Source organism: Podarcis erhardii (genome assembly GCF_964252035.2).
Source record: "Podarcis erhardii genome assembly, chromosome: 8".
Taxonomy (NCBI): domain Eukaryota; kingdom Metazoa; phylum Chordata; class Lepidosauria; order Squamata; family Lacertidae; genus Podarcis; species Podarcis erhardii.
In genome coordinates, this window is record NC_138499.1 from 12,715,568 (window position 1) to 12,736,560 (window position 20,993).

General features: G+C 47.5%; 2 long non-coding RNA genes across 2 annotated transcripts in view; one reads left to right on the top strand and one right to left on the bottom strand.

Moving 5' to 3' along the window:
- The window catches only part of LOC309349160, an 88,146-nt gene that overhangs the window by 22,932 nt on the left and 44,221 nt on the right, over positions 1-20,993 (top strand). The gene's annotated exons all lie outside the window — the stretch shown is intronic.
- Positions 1-20,993, bottom strand: part of LOC309349113 — a 144,730-nt gene that overhangs the window by 1,077 nt on the left and 122,660 nt on the right. The window contains exon 3 of the long non-coding RNA XR_014159724.1: positions 20,148-20,559. This is a non-coding gene — a long non-coding RNA (uncharacterized lncRNA). The remainder of the gene's footprint in view (positions 1-20,147; positions 20,560-20,993) is intronic.

A 20,993-nucleotide genomic window follows, 5' to 3' on the forward strand; every position in this document is an offset into this window, starting at 1 on the left:
TCTGGCCCTCAGGACTCCCCCAAGCCACACCCCCTTCACATAGGACACCCCCCCCTTTCTCTAGGCCACACCCTTCACTATCTCTACCATGCACACTCCTTCCATATTTTTGCTTGTCTGGGATGTGCCCTAAAACTCTGGTGTCGCTTCCTGCTTGGATAGAAAAGGCTTTGCAAGTGTGCAAACAGATCAGCCGGCTTGTTTTTCGATGGCATCTAACTGTCTCGAAAAACAGCGGAGTGCGCCTCTGGGGGTGAAGTCAAACCACTGCATTAGCAGTGCCCAAGTTACCTCTCTGGGGTGCAAGCCTGGGCAGTGTGTATGGAGGTCCTAAGCTGCCCAGACAACAAGACCTCTCCTCTCGGCCTCGCTGATGGGGTCCAAAGGAAAGCAGAGCAATATGATTGGCAGCAGCTTGGCTGCAGAAGTTGCTGGAAGGAGGCACACAAGACGCCACCCAACCACCTTAGGGACTCCACTCCACATTTGTGTGGGGTTTTCTCCTTGACTTTTCTTCTCCTGTAGATATCCTGCAAGTCAGAGGAGGTTTAGGATGGGAGATTTCCTTCTCGTGGATGGGCCCCATCTGCCTCTCACTTCCCTCTATGTGGCATATGTTGAAACCACATTCTTGACCTTTGGACCCAGACATCACCCTGCCAACAAAGGTCCCTATAGTTAAAGCTATGGTTTTCCCAGTAGTGATGTACGGAAGTGAGAGCTGGACCATAAAGAAGGCTGATCGCCAAAGAATTGATGCATTTGAATTATGGTGCTGGAGGAGACTCTTGAGAGTCCCATGGACTGCAAGAAGATCAAACCGATCCATTCTAAAGGAAATCAGCCCTGAGTGCTCACTGGAAGGACAGATCCTGAAGCTGAGGCTCCAATACTTTGGCCACCTCATGAGAAGAGAAGACTCCCTGGAAAAGACCCTGATGTTGGGAAAGATGGAGGGCCGAAGGAGAAGGGGACGACAAGAGGACCAGATGGCTGGATAGTGTTCTCAAAGCTACCAGCATGAGTTTGAGCAAACTGCGGGAAGCAGTGGAAGACAGGAGTGCCTGGCGTACTCTGGTCCATGGGGTCACGAAGAGTCAGACACGACTAAACGACTAAACAACAACAACAACATGGTTCTCATACGATCCAACTGCCAGAGCCCTTCTTTGCATGCAGGTGGAGGTTGTGAGACCCCTGTGTCCCTGAATGCCAATCATATTAAGAGAGGCTTTGGGCCTCTCCTAGCAAACATACGTTGCCCACAAATGCAGCATTGTGCCGACGGCCAGAGGGTCTGTTACTGAGCTGGCTGAAGCGGCACCTGTAACAAAAGAACAGGCCTGGCTTCTCATTTCCTGGCAGGAAAACTGCTTGGCCCAGTTCCTTTGATTAACGAGCTATTGTTCTTCGGGAAGCCGGCTGCTCAGGTAGCTCTCGGCACTGTGTGAGTGTCTGGAGGCGGTTGGAGGATGGATGGCGGCTAACAGATTGAGGTTGAATCCTGACAAGACAGAAGTACTGTTTTTGGGGGACAGGGGGCAGGCAGGTGTGGAAGACTCCCTGGTCCTGAATGGGGTAACTGTGCCCCTGAAGCACCAGATGTGCAGCCTGTGAATCATTTTGGACTCAAAACTGTCCATGGAGGCGCAGGTCAATTCTGGGTCAAGGGCAGCTGTTTACCAGCTCCATCTGGTACTCCATCTGCCCATGGACTGTCTCACCGGAGTGGTGCATGCCCTGGTTATCTCCCGCTTGGACTACTGCAATGTGCTCTATGTAGGGCTACCTTTGAAGGTGACCCGGAAACTACTACTAATCCAGAATGCGGCAGCTAGACTGGGAGTGGCCACCAAGACCACATAACACCTGTTTTTAAAGACCTACTTTGGCTCCCAATACGTTTCCGAGCACAATGTTGGTAATGACCTTTAAAGCCCTAAACAGCCTTCGGCCCAGTATACCTGAAGGAGCATCTCCACCCCCATCACACTGAGGTCCAGCGCCGAGGGCCTTCTGGCGGTTCTCTCCCTGCGAGAAGTGAGGTTACAGGGAACCAGGCAGAGGGCCTTCTCGGTGGTGGCGCCTGCCCTGTGGAACGCCCTCCCATCAGATGTCAAGGAAATCAACAACTATCTGACTTCTAGAAGATATCTGAAGGCAGCCTTGTTTAGGGAAGATTTTAATGTTTGAAGTTTTACCGTATTTTCAATATTATTTATTATTATTATTATTATTATTATTATTATTAAATGTATAGTGCATCTTAAAATATGCAGCGTATTTTTAGCTGTTGTTTTTTTTTTTTTTAGGAGGGGGTGAATCCCCTTATTAATATAATATTTTTCAAGCTCACACCCCCAAGAAGGTGAAACTTTTCAGTTCACTGGTCTTCTGCAACTTCCAATAAACCGTGGGTGGGTTTGGGCACGTGTGGATTTTTTTAAAAGCATGACCTCTGAAAAAAGAAAACCTCGCCTCAGGTGTTATCTGTGAGATGAGGGCATTCCCAAGGAGTTCCCCAGAGGAGCGAGTTCACACGATGCTGGCCTCCCCCTCTTAAATTCTCACAGAAGAACATTGCTCACATTTCTACCTCAATCTTCACCTCCACCCCAGGAACAGAAAGATCAAAAGGCAACCTACTATACTTCTGAAAGTCCAGGGGGGGGGGAATGCTTTTTAAAAATAAAATAAAATACCCTACCAAAAACTACATAGCAATCGTATCGGCTGGATTTTCCTGTACTACTACTCTGTTTGCCCTTAAATTTTTTTTTTAAAAAAGCTTTCACTGAGAGTTTACTGAACCATTTCTTGAAAGCTAAATCAAAAGCGCAGAACCACCCCCACAATAACCTTAACTGGCTGAAGGCATACGAGGTAGATTTCTATGCAGTCGTTGCGTTTTCCTCCCCTGAAAGACTGCTGCATCCATTATTTCTCTCCCCAGAGGAAGCCGTGCATGTTGAGGAATCGATGTGTCTAAAACTACCACACAGACACACACAGAGAGAGACACCCATTGAGGGGGGTGAAGTAATAATTTTTGCCACAGTCGTAAAATTACAGAAATCTGTGTCAGGTTCAGAAATTTGACACCCAGGGAAAGACGATTTTTTATTTTATTTTAAAAAGAACAGGTTTCTGGTCCTCAAGGGACTGGAAATAAATTGAATGCCTGGTGAACAGCTGAGGGGGGAAAGCGGAAGGAGATACAAGCAAAATTTCAGGGAGTGGAGCTCCAGCATAACTTTGTTGCTCTACCCATAACCAGCATAATTTACCATAACTCAAGGCAACTTCCTATATAAATGTACACTGAACGTGTGTTTCGGGGGGCGGGGGACAGCAGGACACATGGCCACAAACTCTGCCCCAACCTACCCACGAACCTTACTCAAATTGCAAGCGTAACATCTGTATAAGGCTGACGTTTGATTAAATTGAATGACTACTCTTCGAAATGTTGTGAGCTGCTTTGGGTAGAAAAGAAGGGTGTAAATAAATAGATGATGATTCACTATGGCTTTTACATTCCCTATGCTTATTTCCACAATCTCTGTGCATAGTACACCTTTTGTACGATTCCCCAAGACAACGTGTGCAAATAATTTTAAGCTGTTTTTAATATGGCGCCTCTAAATTTCAATTACTTCCCTAGGTTTGTATTGTAAAGGGCAAGCAAAAAAAATTTTTCAATTAAGTAAAAAAATGATGGCGTTGGTGATAAAACCACATGGATTTACTGCCTCTAAACCTGCCTCCCTTTGCAATGAGGACCATTTGAAAAGTGCTATGTTCTCTATAGCTGGGATGGGGAACTCCAGGTTTTGTTGGACTTCAATTCCCATTAGCCTGGCCAATGGTCAGGATCATGGAGGTTGCAGTCCAAAATGGAGGCTGCCATGTTTGGGATGCCGAATTTATGGTCTGTCATATTTTGGTTTACACTCTATGCACTGTAAACAACGGGATTTCCTTTGCTGGTAATAAGGATGGGTCTTTATGACTCTGAAAAGTCAAGTTTCATATCTGAAACTGTATCAACTGCTGTTTGTTTTCCACGTTTAAAATATCTGTGAAACCATAGTCTCTCAAACTTGGGTCTCCAGCTGTTTTTGGACTACAACTCCCATCATCCCTAGCTAGCAAGACCAGCGGTCAGAGATGATGGGAATTGTAGTCCAAAAACAGCTGGAGATTCAAGTTTGGGAAACCCTGTGTTAAACAGTACAACAGGCTCCAATGAGAGGTGGTGAACTCTCCTTCTCTGGAGGTTTTTAAGTAGAGACTGGATGGCCGTCTGTTATTTATGATCTAGTTGAGATTCTTACATTGCAGGGGGTTGGACTTAGAAGACGCTTGGGATCCCGTCCAACTTACAATTCTATGTTGTTGTTGTTGTTTAGTCATTTAGTTGTGTCCGACTCTTTGTGACCCCATGGACCAGAGCACGCCAGGCATTCCTGTCTTCCACTGCCTCCCGCTGTTTGGTCAAACTCATCCTGGTAGCTTCGAGAACACTGTCCAACCATCTCATCCTCTGTCGTCCCCTTCTCCTTGTGCCCTCCATCTTTCCCAACATCAGGGTCTTTTCCAGGGAGTCTTCTCTTCTCATGAGGTGGCCGAAACAGCAAAATTAACTGGGAAGCTCAGAAATCAAGAAGACAAGAGCTTTAAAAAAAAAAGAATGGGAAAAAGTTTATAATTTATATACAAGATCATTGTAAGCAAGTTAAAACATTGGCAGGATTTTAACCACACTTGTAATGTAAAGGAATGTATGGATAATTTAGAAAGAGAAAAATTGGAGAAGTATTGATATGCAGTTGAAAATATTATCAATAGGACCCATGGAAGGGATGGGGAAGGGGAAGTCAGGAGATTCAGAGTAATCTCGATATCTGGATTCTGAATTGGTTTTTGTTGTATGTTTATATTTTTGAAAATCAAATAAAAATTTACAAAAAAAGAGAGAATAAAAATGAGGTTGGAAATGTAAAAAGCTAAATACAGTGGTGCCTCGCAAGACGAAAAGAATCCGTTCCGCGAGTCTCTTCGTCTAGCGGTCTTTTCGTCTTGCGAAGCAAGCCCATTGACGGCTTAGCGGATTAGCGCTATTAGCGGCTTAGCGGATAAGCGGCTTAGAAAAAGGGGGGGAAAGGGGAAAAAAACCACAGGAACTCACAAGACATTTTCGTCTTGCGAAGCAAGCCCATAGGAAATTCGTTTTGCGAAGCACCTCCAAAACGGAAAACTCTTTTGTCTAGCGAGTTTTCCGTCTTGCGAGGCATTCGTCTTGCGGGGCACCACTGTAACTTGTTAATCTGTTAACAGTCAACCACAGGTTTACCATACCCATTGAGTCAATCACCCATCTCCTACTATCCTTCTGAGAAAAAACCCCACCCCACCCTCCCACTATATATATAAGGGTCTGGTGACTTCTGTTTCAGTGTATCTGAAGAAGTGTCCATGCACACGAAAGCTTATACCCAGAATAAACTTAGTTGGTTCCTAAGGTGCTACTGGAGAATTTTTTAATTTATTTATCTCAACTGCGTCAGAACCAACACGGCTACCTACCTGAAGCTAAATAACCGTTAAGCATACACAGAAATAGATGCACTGTATGAGTCAGTGCACCAAAATTCAGCCGAACTCCAATTCTTGTACCCTGAGCTGCTTATGCAGCTCAAGAATGTTCAGGCACCCATGCTTAAACGGACATAAAAACCCCAACCACAGAATTTGAGTCTTCAGGGCTACAGTTTGTGCCTGCACTCTGTCGGTGACTGGTTGCTCTCCCCCTTGCACACATCAGAGTTGTGAAGTAGTTTCTAAACCTGCTGCGCTGACAGTGTAAATATAGCTCTCACCCAGACGTTTGCAGCCATTTATTAATTTCCGTCTTTGGTTAATGAGAGATGCTTATCTCCCAGTCAGCAGCCTTGATTCAGCAAAGGCGCAACGTGCCTGTCGCTCAATTTCTTCGAAGGTCGACAAGGGAGCGTCCCGGAAAACCTTCCGTGTTTGGAGAGCTTAGCGTGGGTAACTGAAGCACTGAGCGGCTTCTTCACGAGAGAGAGTCTCGCGAGGACAAATATCTTCTGCCCGACCGCAAAAGGCAGCCACCGAAATGCACAGAAACTCACACAGATGAGATATTTGCCAGACAGCCCCTGAAACCTGGGCTACAGGTGCCACAACAGAATATCTAGTCTCAAGATGTCCCCCATTCCCCCCCCCAAAAAAAAATTCGGTCGCATTTTCTATTTTTTTTTTTCGAAACACATGAACTAATGCATAATTCACATCAGTGACACACGGCTAAAGTCACGTTTTAAGTAGCAATTCTTAACTGGCCACCACAAACATAAAAGGGGCTGGGTCCCTGCAATAGTGGCCAAATCCATAAGTCATTTGAATAATTATTATTTACAAATACCAGTGTGTATGTAGAGAGATCAAGATCGAGACAGATAAGCACATGGAAGGTCAGCAGTCAGCAATCTCATTTTGGGGGCGCTTGGCGAGGCAGTCCTCCTCCTGGGGGGAAAACAAGACTTGGCAACAGAGATCTCACTTTGGGGTCAGGGGAAGAGGCGTTTTCATCTCGAGTCTCCGTCACCATACGCAGAGACAGGACCTCTCCAATCGCTCGCAATATGATAATCTTTATTGTCATTGTCCCATACAGAACAACGAAATTGAAAAATCTACATAAAACTTTCAAAACCCAACAAGCCTGCTATCCCAGCCTGGTTAGCCCCCTAAAAACTCTGATACCACATTTTTAAATACAATATACTCCCATAGAAACTCCTTACACTGCGTTTAAAACCAAAATCGCGTTTGGGTAGAAACTGTTTCTCAGGCGGCTAGTCCTAGTCTTTATAACCCTGACAAACACTGGAACGTGTCCAGAGGAGGGCAACCAAAATGGTCAAAGGCCTGGAAACGATGCCTTATGAGGAACGGCTAAGGGAGCTGGGCATGTTTAGCCTGGAGAAGAGGAGGTTAAGGGGTGATATGATAGCCATGTTCAAATACATAAAAGGATGTCACACAGAGGAGGGAGAAAGGTTGTTTTCTGCTGCTCCAGAGAAGCGGACACGGAGCAATGGATCCAAACTACAAGAAAGAAGATTCCACCTAAACATTAGGAAGAACTTCCTGACAGTAAGAGCTGTTCGACAGTGGAATTTGCTGCCAAGGAGTGTGGTGGAGTCTCCTTCTTTGGAGGTCTTTAAGCAGAGGCTTGACAACCATATGTCAGGAGTGCTCTGATGGTGTTTCCTGCTTGGCAGGGGGTTGGACTCGAAGGCCCTTGTGGTCTCTTCCAACTCTAGGATTCTATTCTATGATTCTAACCCTGTACCTTCTTCCAGAAGGCAGAAGCTGAAAGAGATCATTTCCGGGGTGCGCACTATCCTGCGCTATCTCTGCAGCTTTCTTATGGCACCTGGCAGCATAGATTTGATCCAAGGTGGGAAGAGTGCACCCAATTATTCTCTCTGCAGTCTTTACAACCCTGGACGGCATTGGTTTTTCCCCTGACCATGCAGCTCCCAAACCACACACACAGACCGTAAGTTAATACACACTCTACAGTGCAATCATAAAATGCCATCAACAGGTCCTTTGAGAGATTCTTTTTCCGGAGGATTCTCAGAAAATATAACCTCTGCTGTGCTCTCTTCATCAGGTCTTTGCTGTTTTCTCCCCAGGTTAGGTCATCTCTCAACTCCATTCCCAGAAATCGAAACACCGAGACCTGTTCCACGCACTTCCCCTCAATAACAAGTGGCTGAATATTCAATTTACATTTCCTAAAGTCCACAATAATCTCTTGTTTTCTTTAAGTTAAGGAGTAACTTGTTTTTCTGCACCACTCCCCCAACTGCTCAACTTCCTTCCTATAGGCCGCCTCCCCCTCTCCAGCCGTGATTAAACCAACCACCGTTGTATCACCTGCAAACTTAATGATCTTATTTCTGGGGTATTTGGGGACACAGTCGTTACAAAATGCAACTGGCGACCGTCGAGTTTCAAATGCTAATAGGTTGTAAGTCAGTGGCTGGAATTGGGGCGAACAACCCGTGGCCCTCTAGATACTGTTGCACTCCAACTCCCATCAGCCCCAGTCTGAATGGCTGACGGTCAGGGGTGATGGGAGTTGTAGTCCACCTGGAGGTCAAACGGCTGTTAAGTCATCCCTGGGCTGCAGCACATGTTTTGCATGCAAATGCTCCTGGCTTCAGTCTTCCAAGTCACCAGCTGAAAAGGAAGCCAGGAAGCTGAGCTGGAGAAATTCCCTTGCTTGATCCCTTAGAGAGAGGCAGCTGATCGAGGTTTCGGGACCGGCGTAGGCTTCCCGAATGTGATGCCTTCCACACGTTTTGGACCACAACTCCCAGCTGGTAGAAGTTGCGTGGCGAGTTCCCGCCTCCCCCCGAGGAAATAAAGACACGGGACACAAGAATTCAGGTTAATGGGTCAAATTAGGCCACAACTTTATTGATTACAGGAATTGAGCGGTATTGGCTTAGGCATTGGTCCTAACTACTAACCGGAAGGGTTAATCACCAGTGGGAGGAGTCCTGCTGAGGCACGTCAACTAGGACCTCCCCCGGGCGTCACCGTGTGGGGGCGTGCCATGGGCCCACACCTCCTTAGGCTTAGGACAAGGCCACGTCCCCTGGAATCCTTTACTGGACTACCCTTGTTTTGGGGGAAGTGATGGCGCTCCTTTCCCCCCCTTCATTTGCATAACAATAGGACAGTACCCCCACCAATGCCTAACCGCCAATACCGAAGAGTTGTGACGGTTTGCTACGAGGTAGGCAAAAACCAAGTGGCTGGTGCCAATCTGCCATTTGGGAAAATTCCTACCAGGCTCCTTGACGGCGACCAACCGGAGTTCATAGCAACGTCAGAGAACCTAGCCTAAAGAGGGTGGGACGGGAGGGAAAACTGGGTCAGCTGCAGCGTGGGAAAGAGGAGGAGCCTCGGCTGCAGCAGGTTTAAATAGCCGAGGCCCCGCCCCCTGGAGCCAGCCCCCGCGAGAGTGGGGGAGGGTCGTGAAGCCCGCAACCCCACCTCCTATGTTATCGCGGAAGTGGCTCTGCAGTCCAACGCATCTGGAGGGCATCAGGTTGGGGAATTTTGGGCTAGAAGGATCAAGGCTGTCATTCTGCGTAAGACAGTGTCGCATGACTGGAGGGAATTCTAAACTCAGCTTCCATTTGCATTAAGTTTTCCTCACATACCCCCCCCCCCCCGAGTGTACGCAACATGCCGCCCACAGTCAGAATCAGCAAATAGAAACCGGCAGGAGCTCGCGGTTTAAAAGGTGCAGAGTGTTTTTGTCCTGTGCTTCTTGCGGAAATGATAAAAAAAAATTACTTGTGCAACCGTCAGCCCAGCCCGGTTAAGTTAGATGAATTATGCAAAGGTGTGAGGGCAGAATAATACTTTCATTTTATGCAGGGTGGTGTAACGCCCAACCCGAGTACCGAACTGAGTCATGTTTTTGTCAGATGAATTGCCATGCAACTTTCACGGCTGCTGGGGAAGGTCCCGGCTAAAACCTGAAAAAGCATAAAGAAGAGCAGCTTAAGAGCCAACAGCCTAAGACAGTGGCTTTCAACCAGTGTCTTGTGGCACCCTGGGGTGCCTTGAAGGATGGCCGGGGTGCCGCTGGCAACACATTCCTTCCCGCCCTCCTCTGATGACCTCTCACATCTCTGCCTCCCAAAGGCTTGCACAGCTGTTTGTTGCAGCAGCCCCAACTACAAGCTCCCCAGGCGAATGGTGCCTCTGGAAGGGTCCCCTTTTAGGGACAGAGGGGGGGCAGCTCAGCGACCAGAGACGGCGGCAGCTGCTGCCTGGAGGACTCCCAAGGGGAGAGGAGAGGAGGCTGAGGGGACACTTCCCAAGGGAGGGTGTTCAAAAAGGGTGAGGCTGTCGTCTCTGCAGGCAACAGGTGACATAACTTGGCTCCTGAGCCCCACAGGGGTGCCACAGAAAGAATGCAGTTGGTCAAGGGAGCTGTGGACTTTAAAAGGTTGAAAACCTCTGGCCTAAAAAGCAAAGAAGCAGTCCTGTTCTTCCATCCCAGCCTCTTCTGTCTTCTCATTACATAAACTTGACTCTGGAATACAATTGTAGATGATGACACATCAAGTGAAGGCAATGAAATCGAATAAGTGAACAACTCTGCAAGTAGTTTGTGTTGAGGAGAGATCCACTCCTAAACAGCAGTTGTTCAATTCTGCCAGAAAAGTTTGCAAAAGGCAGGGGGTTGGACGGACTGGACTCAGCTGGATAGCTCAGTTGGTTAGCGCATGGTGCTGATAACACTAGGGTTGCAGCTTCGATCCCCATATGGGACAGCTGCATATTCCTGCATTGCAAGGGGTTGGAACAGATGATCCACAGGATCTCCCTGATTCTATACTCTCTACAAACTAACTGCCTACCTTATCGCGCAGAGCCAGTGCTCAAGATCGCATTTTGTAAGGTGCCCAACCAGTTATAACTCTCAAATGGAGCAAGGAATAAGCACAGAATCATAGAACTGTAGAGCTGGAAGGGACCAAAGGGGTCATCGAGTTTCAAGCCCCTGCAATGCAGGAATCTTTTGCCCAAGGCAGGGCTCGAACCCACGACCCTGAGATTAAGAGTCTCATGCTGTACTGACTGAGCTTGCAAAGTCTCAAAGTGAGCAATTGACGCAGAAATCCCATCAAGTGCTTAGTGTACACATAAGAGAGAGAGAGAAACAGACTGCACACTCTGGTAATGTCTCCCTGCAACACAGGGAGGGACTGATGCTGGCCACACACCCACGGCGGAGGTCCATTCTTAACCTGAAACTGTTCTTAACCTGATGCACCACTTTAGCTAATGGGGCCTCCCGCTGCCGACGCACAATTTCTGTTCTTATCCTGAAGCAAAGTTCTTAACCTGAGGTACTATTTCTGGGTTGGCGGAATCTGTAACCTGAAGCGTATGTAACCTGAAGCGTATGTAACCTGAGGTACCACTGTAAATACACTTTACATATGCCTCTGCCCGCCACTTCTGTTGCGTGAGATTCACTCTGCTGTTTATGGCGTGATCAAGTTTCTGAAGGCTTCTGAAACTCTGTGCTGCTGTTTTGATGCTCTTCCAAGGGAGACCGGAGTTTGCCCGGCTACCGGCCGGTGAGCTGGGGGCCTGCCTGAAGCCCCCGTTCCCTTGGACACATGCCAACAGCTGTACATGCTGAGCTTAGCTGGCCAGTGGGGTGAGGGCACAGGCAGCGGGCACAGAGTTAGTGGAGTGCGTGAGCAGTGGGTATGACCTCATTCTCCCCTTGTGTGCATGAGGGGCTTCATCTGTGAAAGACCCTGTGGGCTCCATCATCAGAAACCTTCATCCCTCCCAAAGGGCAGCCAGTGAGCAAAATGACGTCCTCCCTAATTAATACTCCACAGCCTTTTAAATGTGTTTATGGGAGGGGGTATTTACTGTTTTGTTGTCTTTTGCTTAAACTATTTGTGTTTTTATCTTGGGAACCGCCCAGAGATCTTTTGATGAAGGGCGGAATATAAAACAAACAAACAAACAATTTAAAAACATTTTCCAGGAGTGCCGTCAAACAAGGAACAGCAAACCCCTTTCAGCCTGCAAAATAAAGGGTGCAATTGCAATTCGCTGTGCTTGTTTATTGTGCTATAGGGGAAGCCTGCCTCCTTTGGGGGCCCCGATTCTCGCCTCTGACGCTCATTTGTTTTCACCTTTCCGTACAAGGTCAACAGGAAGGTCAGAAAGTTAAGGTTTCTTCCTCCTCCCCCAACCCGATCTGCTTGCCCTTTTGCCTAGGCCCACGCTTGCTGGATCCTTCATTCGGAAGCGGAGAGTACTCCCCGTCTTGGAAAACCCTGACCCCAACTTCTCAACACCTCAGTAGCTTGCTGCAGATCGCACTAGGGGAAGAACGCACTCAGAGAAAGGAAGCGTGACTCACTCGCTCCTCTGATACTTTATCATTTCTATAAAAAAGAAAGAAAGCACAAACCCTTGTGGTTTCTATCTTCTTGATCCAGTTCAGAAATGCATGTTTGTTTCAAATGCTTCTATGTACAACTCTTACAGATGCTCAAAGATCTCTGCGCATCTCTGGATAAGAGACCTGTGAGTTGCACAGATCCTGAGAATGAGCAATGCAGTCAGTGTGTGTGCCGGCACTTTTCCTGACCCATCATGTGGGCTAAGCTGCCAGGGCCCCTTCACACACACCTGCAATGTTGTGGTTTGTGGATGAATGCCACTAGCAGCTGAGCAGGGCTAACCTGTGGCCTTGCAGAAGCACCTCAGATAATAATAATAATAATAATAATAATAATAATAATAATAATAATAATAAATTTTATTTATACCCCGCCCTCCCCTGCCAAGACCGGGCTCAGGGCAGCTAACAACCAATAATAAAAACAAGTTGATTTAAATACAACTTTAAAAGCAACATTAAAATACAACATTAAAATGCAGCCTCATAACAGGAGGAGAAAGGAAAAAAGAAAGAAAGAGGGGAGGGAGTCAAATTGATTCTAAGCCAAAGGCCAGGCGGAATAACTCTGTCTTACAGGCCCTGCGGAAAGAAATCAGATCCCGCAGGGCCCTGGTCTCATGAGACAGAGCGTTCCACCAGGCCAGAGCCAGTGTTGAAAAGGCCCTGGCTCTGGTTGAGGCTAATCTGACTTCCTTAGGGCCCGGGACCTCTAGGGTGTTGCTATTTATGGACCTTAAGGTCCTCCGTGGGGCATACTGGGAGATCCCTGCAGGATCAGGCCAGTGGCCCATCTACTCCAGCAACCTGCTCGCAGAGTGGCCAACAAATGCCTTTCGGAAGCCCAAAAGTGGGACCTGAGCGTGACAGAACTCTTGTGGTTTCCAGAAACTGGCGTGCAGGCGAACGCTCTCTCCCTGTAGCACAACAACCAAGACTGAACTGTGATTTTAAAAATCCATTGCCGCAGTGCCTCAGGATAACTCGGGAGGTAGAGCAAGAGGCTCTTAATCTCAGGTCCGTTGGTTCCCCACGTCAGACAAAAGATTCCCAGCGAACAGCCCTCATCTGTCAGGCATCTCAGCCTCCCTGCGGAGATCCACAGTGATCTGGATCTGCTAAGGCTGTGAGCTCAGGGACAACTGTGACCGACTGTGAATAACCAACAGAACAGGTGGGGTGGGGACTATTATGTGCTGCAGTCTCGGTGTGGGGTGCAAGGAGGTGCCAGGCACAATTTGGGGAGATGAAATAGTGAAGCAAGCTGGCAGGGAGGCTTTCCGCTGGTGTCCCTCAATGCAGCCCCCACTCCACCCCCCAGGAACAGGGGACACAGCTTGTGCAAAACCAAACAAACCTGCCAACAGTGTTCCACTCATTGCTTTCAGCAAAATGCAAGCAGAGGGTGTAAACCTCCACCCAATTTGGAATGAGAAGGTGAAATATCACACACACAAACACATTTTCTAATTTTGCCCCGTATTGTGTCATGTATATTCCTTTCTGGGTGACTCCAGAAGCAAACTTTTGATACCCAAGTTGGGGAGGATTCTAGCACTATTTCCTATTAATTGGGAATCAGTAACTCAGGAATTGGGATGCGGGTGGCGCTGTGGGTTAAACCACAGAGCCTAGGGCTTGCCGATCAGAAGGTCGGCGGTTCGAATCCCCATGACGAGGTGAGCTCCCATTGCTCGGTCCCTGCTCCTGCCAACCTAGCAGTTTGAAAGCACGTCAAAGTGCAAGTAGATAAATAGGTACAGCTCTGGCGGGAAGGTAAACGGCGTTTCCGTGCTCTGCTCTGCTTCGCCAGAAGCGGCATAGTCATGCTGGCCACATGACCCAGAAGCTGTATGCTGGCTCCCTCGGCCAATAAAGCGAGATGAGCACCGCAACCCCAGAGTCGGCCATGACTGGACCTAATGGTCAGGGGTCCCTTTACCTTTAACTCAAGAATTAATGGCTCAGCAGTGGAGCCCTTGTCCCAAGTTCAAATCCCCAGCATCTCCAGCTAAGGCTGGGGACGTCACCTGCCGGCAGCCCTGGAGAGCCGCTACCAGCCAGAGCAGGCAATATTGAGTGAGATGCAGCAACAGCCTGACTCAGCTTAAGGCAGCTTTCCAATGTTTGCCCGCCCAGTTTTAATTGATGCCTACGGTTTTAACATTGTAGGTAAACAGCTTTATTGGCCCTTTATGGATGGGAAAGGGCTCTGCTGCAGATGGTCATAAATGCAAGGATTCACATCCATGCATCCCTTAAAAATTTAAGAGGAAAGGCCCATGCGGGGACTAGTGGCAGAGAATCTGCTTTGCATGCATGCCCTGGAGAGTCATTGCCACTCAGTGCGAGTAGCAATACTGAGCTGGATGGTCAGATTCTGCATAAGGCAGTTTCCCAAGTTACCGGCAAAACGACTCTTCTCTTTGGAGATCACTTGTAGCCGAGTAAGATTGTCTCCCACGAACAAGGTCTTAACAGTGTGCCATTCTTCCACAAAAGAGTCCACATTGGGTTCTCTAATTTTTGCTATTAGCTTTGCCAATTCTGCAATTCTTCTTTGGTGGGAACTTCTCCCTTCCTTCCTTCTTTGTGCACAGAGAATCCTAGCTGCTGTCAGAACGTATCCTCTAGTTTGCATATTGTGGCTACAACCAGGAACGTTTCCCCAACGAGCTCTTGGATCGGAAGCTCTGAAAGGGCAAAGTCCTTTTGGCAGCCCAACTTCCTGAAAATGGGCACCAGTTTCCAACACACACACACACACACAGCCCTACACCACTTCTGCCTGATTCAGCAAAGCCCTTGATAAGAAATGTCATCCTTCACTGGGTAATTTTAGCCCTGGAAGATAAGCATCTCTATCAGGCTCAAACACATGGCAGGCTGCAGGAGAACTCGCAGCAAATGAGCAAGCTGAAGCTAAGCATACCTGGGGAACAGAGCAGGGAGGAGGGTGATGGGGAGGGAAAGGTGTGTGTGTGTGTGTGCGCGCGTGCACACACACACACACACACACACACACCAATTTGATGCAATACCAAGTGCCACACTATCCGTCATGGGGAGGAGAGGCACAAACTGAAAACTCAAACGAGGTTCAAGCCAAACTGTTTCACCAAGATTTTGACACCACCAAAACAAGATTCCACAGCCTTGAAATCCTAGCTAGTCCAACCCCATGCAATGCTGGAATCTTTGGCCCGACGTGGGGTTTGAACCCGCAACTCTGGGATTAAGAGTCCCATGCTCTTGTTGTTTAGTCGTTTAGTCGTGTCCGACTCTTCATGACCCCATGGACCAGAGCACGCCAGGTACTCCTGTCTTCCACTGCCTCCCACAGTGGTCAAACTCATGCTGGTAGCTTCGAGAACACTGTCCAACCATCGCGTCCTCTGTCGTCCCCTTCTCCTTGTGCTCTCCATCTTTCCCAACATCAGGGTCTTTTCCAGGGAGTCTTCTCTTCTCATGAGGTGGCCAAAGTATTGGAGTCTCAGCTTCAGGATCTTTCCTTCCAGTGAGCACTCAGGGCTGATTTCCTTAAGAATGGATCGGTTTGATCTTCTTGCAGTCCATGGGACTCTCAAGAGTCTCCTCCAGCACCATAATTCAAAAGCATCAATACTGACTGAGTTATCCAGCCTCACATAAATCAGCAGGGTTTAAAGTGAATTCATCATTGCTGCATGCAGGTGGTGCAAATTTGGGGCCTTGTGGGCAAAAAAGCACAACTTAACTTTTTGCATCTACCTTTGCTTTGCATGATTTCTTCCAGTTTTTGCTTGTGACGATGAACTGAATCTAAGTCAAAGAGCACACAGAGAGTAATAGAGCAATGGATATAATGAAGAAGCTGTGCTGCCCACCTGACATCGCTTTGTTCGGGTCACTGCAATATACTGGGACAGAGAGAAGGAAGAGGAAGGCAGCAGTGAGGTCAACGCAGTGTGAATGCGCTGGCAAGAATGCTGCATTGGCTCTGCCGGTGCGTTTGCATGGCACCGACAGCACCCCGTCCCCTCCCCATCTTGGTCTGCTGCAGTGACCCAGCCGGAAGGAGGTCCAGCGACTCTCAAAGTCCCACCTGGCCAACTGCTCTTGGAATAATAGCTACAAAGAGAGTAGGTGCTTGAAGCTCAGAGTGTCTCTAAGCTCTCTGTCCTCTGGCCATTGAGAAGCCTCCCCTTCCTTCCCTTGGCTGCTCTCAGAGCTATACCAAGCACTGCCCATGGGTTCCCAAGTTTTCCTCTACAAAAATAACAGCAATAACCAGAGGGCTAGAAACTTGGGCTTCAATTCTATTACCCATTCACCTGAGAGCAGGCCAAATTGAATTCAATGGGACTTACTTCTAGTAGTCAAGTATAGGATTGCACTGTTGCTTTAAAATCATGCAGAGAAAGATGTCAGCAAGTTCAAATTCTGGGACATGATGCCAGGTTCTGTGCAGGAGGTGAAAAAACCCCAGACACTTAAAGTTTGCACAGAACCACGGTGACGTTCCCCAGGTGTATCTAGATTGTTAGAAATTTCCCTGTATTTGATTATTATAAGCCCTCTTGAGGGCTATTTGTCACACTCCAAATTACTTCTTCTTTCTAACTGCACATTACATTTAAAACGCAGGTGGCGCTGTGGTCTAAACCACTGAGCCTAGGGCGGTTTGAATCCCCGCGACGGGATGAGCTCCCGTTGCTCGGTTCCAGCTCCTGCCAACCCAGCAGTTTGAAAGCACATCAAAGTGCAAGTAGATAAATAGGTACCACTTCAGCGGGAAAGCTAAATGGCGTTTCCATGCGCTGCTCTGGTTTCACCAGAAGCGGCTTAGTCATGCTGGCCACATGACCCAGAAAAACTGTCTGTGGACAAACGTCAGCTCCCTCGGCCAGTAAAGCGAGATGAGCGCCGCAACCCCAGAGTCGTTCGCAACAGGACTTAACTGTCAGGGGTCCTCTACCTTTTACATTTAAAACACTCTGCTTTTTAAGGGCTCAACCTTGTAGCATTAAAAAGCAAACAATAGACTCAACAAATGCATTTGGTTTAAGACGATCAATAATGGTCTACTCCATTGTTAAAACTGTTGTATTTTCATTATATTCACAGAGTGGACAGAGTCTAATCTTTCCTTCAAAAGCAGGCTATGGCGTCCAGGGTCAATGGAAGGCTTGCATTCCATCAGTGATTCCCCCTCCAAACCCAACAACAGCCTTTGTTCTGTATCCTAATTAGAATCACTGGAGGCGGCAGGATGTGTGTGAGAATTTTGGGAGCCTCACCTCAATTAACTTGAAGAGCTCATTTGTTTCCTCCAGAAACTCTATTAGCTGAAGGTGTTTATAACTTCCCACCTCCCAGAATTTGCGCAAGCAACCCATTCTCCCGTCATCAAGTCGGTTTTATCTAAGGAAAACATAGGCCACCACCAGTGCTGGATTTACATATAAGCTAAACAAGCTATAGCTTAGGGCCCCACTCTCTTGGCCCCCCCCCCCCAAATATACTTCTTCTTAATTGCATTTCACTAGTAATATAGAGTGGTACCTCGGGTTAAGAACTTAATTCATTCTGGAGGTCTGTTCTTAACCTGAAACTGTCCTTAACCTGAGGTACCACTTTAGCTAATGGGGCCTCCCGCTGCCACCACGCGATTGCTGTTCTCATCCTGAAGCAAAGTTCTTAACCCAAGGTACTATTTCTGGGTTAGCGGAGTCTGTAACCTGAAGTGTCTGTAACCCGAGGTACCACTGTACTTCTTCTTAATTGTATTTCAGTTCAACAATTACTTTGATAAAATACATATTTTGCTATGTGCAAATGGCTGTAGATACCCATTAGGTCCATAAATTACCATATAGCATGTATTCAACACAAAACAATAGCGGCAATTTGTTGTTGACAGAGGACAGCTGGACATATAAAGGGCCCCATTACCTTTGGTAGCTTAGGGCCTCATCAAACCTAAATCCAGCCCTGGCCATCACACACATAAACACACACACACACACACACACACAAAAAAAACCCCCACCGTAATTTCCCAACAGGTCAAAGACAAATCATTGCAGGGGATATATACAAAAATACAGAGTCATATCACTGGGTCCATCTAAGCTTGTCCACAATGACTTGCAGCAGGTCTCCAGGGTTTCAGGCAAGCAGTTTTCATCCTCACAACAACCTTGTGAGGTAGGTTAGGCTGAGAGGTGGTGACTGGCCCAAGATTGCCCCCAATGAAATTTATGGCTGAGTGGGGATTCGAACCCTGGTCTCCCAGGTCCTAAGTCCAACACTCTAACCATTACGCCACGCTGGCCAGAGACTGAGCCTGGGACCTTCTGCCTTGAAAGCAGGTCCTCTACAACTGAGCCACGGCCCTTGGCAGATACTGCGGAGGAACGGTCAAAAGCCAGAAGTGATTAGGATGCAAAGTTTCAAAGCAATTCTGCCTCAGGACGGATATTAATGATGCCAGCGTAATTAAACTTCAGTTATTTCTGCCATTCTCTTAAGTTGTTTTAAACTCCTTATAATATTGTGTTTCAATTGTTGTAACACGCCCTGGGACCTTAGGGGGAAGGGAGGAAATAATAATAATAATAATAATAATAATAATAATAATAATAATAATAATAATGGTCTACAGTTGAGAGTGCAGGGAGCAGGTGTGGGGTCCTTAATCAAGAAATATTCCCCACTCGCATTTTCATTCTGCATCGAACCTGTGGGGAAAAGGGAATGTACACACAGCCTTAAATTGATAGATCTGTTGGGCACGGGGGGGGGGGTCCTCTGCCCTCTTCCTACTAAATTGGTACTCCCCCCCCCCCCCGCCTGCTTCCTTTGGACCATCACACCCAGTAAACCTTGCTCACGTCTCCAGCACATGCTTTCTGCATTTGCCGAAAGCTCTTAAGTTGCTCGCTGGCTTCATCGCAGAACAATCTGCTGCGATCAGCTGTGAAGGGTCGTTTGCTGGGCAGCAAGTGAACCGGTTAACCTCTGAGCTATATAAACTATCCTTTATAAACATCTGAGCTATATAAACTACCCTTGAAACGTCACGGGGTTCCCCCCCCCAAAAAAACACTTTCTTGCAAAATGCTTCTGGAAGACACAGCAGCCTTAAAATTGTGAGCGGCGGCTGTGCTAAACTGCAGCTACACCAGTCAGTCCACACTAAAGACAAACAGAAGACAAAGGGCGTGTTATCTATCAATGCTACTTTTTAGAAAGACCCCAGGCCTGTTCCAAATTTGCCTTACCAAGGGAGCGTTTTTGCAAGCTCCAGGCATCTCTAGTGGCCTTATTTATTTATTTGTTTGGTTGTAAGAATATTTCCAAACTAGAATGGGAGAATGATCGCGGCTGTGTACATTAAGGCGAGGCATTGATGGGGGGGGGAGCCATTTATTTGAAAAACGCAGAGAGGATAAACTGAGGGTGAAGGATCTGTCTGATGCCTTAAGCATCTGGGTGAAAGGGGCAAACGAAAAATATTAACAGAGGCGGCACTACAATCTGACTAAAGGTATGAGGCCTAGGACCCACGTACCTATGGGACCGCCTCTCCTGGTATGCCCCGCGGAGGACCTTAAGGTCCATAAATAACAACACTTTGGAAGGCCCAAGCCCCAAGGAGGTTAGGCTGGCCTCAGCCAGGGCCAGGGCCTTTTCAGCTCTGGCCCTGGCCTGGTAGCACGCTCCGTCACAAGAGACTAGGGCCCTGCGGGACTTGACATCTTTCCACAGGGCCTGCAAGACAGAGCTGTTCCGCCTGGCCTTTGGTTTGCACTCAGTCTGACCCTTATGATTCCCTCCCCTTATGGTCTCGATTTATTGGCTACTTTTAAAATGAGGCTGCATTTTAACCTGTATTTTAAATTGCACCCCCCCCCCCCCATTATGTTTTTTACTGTGATTTTATTGGTGAGCCCGGCTCTGGCCAAGGAGGGCGGTGTATAAATAAAATTTTTTATTATTATCATCATCATCATCATCATCATCATCTAGCCCCAGGTGTAGGGCTAGAGATGCGCCGTACAAATTTGGGAGGAACAAGGAGGGGGGGTTCAGATTCTGTTACCTGCAAGGATAATCTTCGCTCGCTGGTTTGGCAAGGGCCTCCAAATTCACACAGGTGCTTCTGAGTCCTCTGTCATTGCTGTTACATGGACTTCTCCGCTTTCCCTTTCACCACCATTGATAAGTTTTCCGATTTCTCCTTTGGATGGGATTTCAAGAGTTCCCTTCTTAGCCTTTTTGACGCCTCCAACCAGCAGCTCACTGCGATGCCTTTGGGGGCCCACTTCTTTTATCAAATAATGACCATTAATAATATATTTTCTTGAAGAAAACAACCACAACCACCAAACCCTGAAGATGCACACCCATGCAAAATTCTTCTCGTCTTCAGGAACAACCGATGAACATCTCCAAGGCTCCAGAAATACTTTCCTCAATGGAAGGCGCTGCTAGGTTCGCCTTGGCCACCACACCTGTGAAGAAGGGAGAGGACACACTTACTGAAGGGGAAACAAAACCAAAGGCTTGTACACTGGATTAAGTAGCATCACACAACCAGCCCTATTCAGCCATTATAGCAATCTGGAAGCAGGACAGAGGAGTGGGGCTGAGAACGCAGGATCCAACCAACATCCCACCCCAGTCGAAGACAGCTTTCTGAAGCAGACAGCTGGCTTCTACTTGCGTAAGCTTCCCACATGACGTAGACCACATCCACACCATAAACTTAAAGCGCTATCGTACCACTTTAAACAGCCCTGGCTTCTGCCCAAAGAATTCTGGGAATTGTAGTCTGTTAAGGGTTCTTAGGAGATATCCATTCCCTGCCCTGAGCTACAATTCGTGGAGGGAACCATCAATCCTTCTTCAAAAGGAATTCTGGAGTTGTAGTTCTGCGAGGGTAATG